The sequence below is a fragment of the Herpailurus yagouaroundi genome, unplaced genomic scaffold (genome assembly GCF_014898765.1).
Source record: "Herpailurus yagouaroundi ecotype Mexico unplaced genomic scaffold, PumYag 67793, whole genome shotgun sequence".
Taxonomy (NCBI): Eukaryota; Metazoa; Chordata; class Mammalia; order Carnivora; family Felidae; genus Herpailurus; species Herpailurus yagouaroundi.
Window position 1 is genome coordinate 23,994,486 of NW_024420586.1, and position 1,067 is coordinate 23,995,552.

The 1,067-nt window shown below is 59.7% G+C and overlaps 1 protein-coding gene across 7 annotated transcripts in view; it reads left to right on the plus strand.

Annotated features, from left to right (window-relative positions):
• The window catches only part of RBM10 (RNA binding motif protein 10), a 31,047-nt gene that overhangs the window by 20,347 nt on the left and 9,633 nt on the right, over positions 1 to 1,067 (plus strand). The gene's annotated exons all lie outside the window — the stretch shown is intronic.

Here is a 1,067-nt window from a genome sequence, read left to right on the forward strand (position 1 = left end):
CTCTCCCCCTCTCTCTCCCTCTTCCCCCCTCCGTCCCTCCCTACCTCACCCCAGATCATACCATTTCATCCTCCTGTGCATCCTAATAGTCACTCTTTTGGAGATCAAGCATGCAGACCCGCCACATCTAAGCCCTCCCTGTGTGTACACCTCCAAAGGAGGAGCTGTTTTCCTGTGGCCTCAAGCCCTGGATCCCTTTCCTAGCCCTGGCCAGGCCTGGAGTCTCTCGGTAGCACGTAGGTCTTGCTCTGCTTCACCTCAGCTACGCCACACACTGACAGGGTTCTGGTTTCTCTCTCCATAGGCGGTGTCCTAGGTGTGGCCCCCTCTGTAGCCCTGGGCGCTTCTCCCAGGCCCTCACTGCTTCTTTAAGGGCCGCCAGGCCAATCCTGGCCCCCATTCTCCTGCTGTCTCGGAGGACTTGCACTGTGGGTGGCCATAATCTTCCTAGCTTGGCCCTGAGTGAGGCTCCCTGGTGAGGCCCACATCCCCTTACTGTGCTGAGGCTGAGGTGACATCATATCCCCAACTCCCCCTGGTTCCTGATGGGCCTGGAGCCTTCCTAGCCTCACCGAGCAGCCTGGCCCAGGTTCTCTTTTGTTTCTTTGACGAAGCACTTGTTACAGGACCCCTCCTGGGTGCCCCAGCCTTGTGCTGGGCCCCGCCCTTCAGGTGTTTATTCTGGCCCATGAGGAGCCAACAGCCTGCCCATCTGCCCTCCTTCCTTCTCAGGGGACAGACCTCTACGTGTACCCTTTCCCTCCTAGCTCCTTCTCTCTGTCTCTGTCACTCCAGGCAGGTCTGCCTGAGCTCCTCTCTCTTTCTTCCCAGTTGGCGTGTGTGTTATCTCCTCTCCCCCTCCCTCCCCACTTCCCCCCCACCCCCATTCCTCTTTCCTGCCCCTCCCGGCCTTCTGCCTTGCCTCCCACTCCCTGGTCTTTCCCTCTCTGGGTACTTCTCTCACTCCCCCTTTCTTCTTTTTCTCTCCCCCCCTTCCCTCTCTGCCCCCCTGGTCCTCTCCCCTCGGGTCCCACCCCCGGGAACGCCGTGTGTCCAAAGCTGTTGAC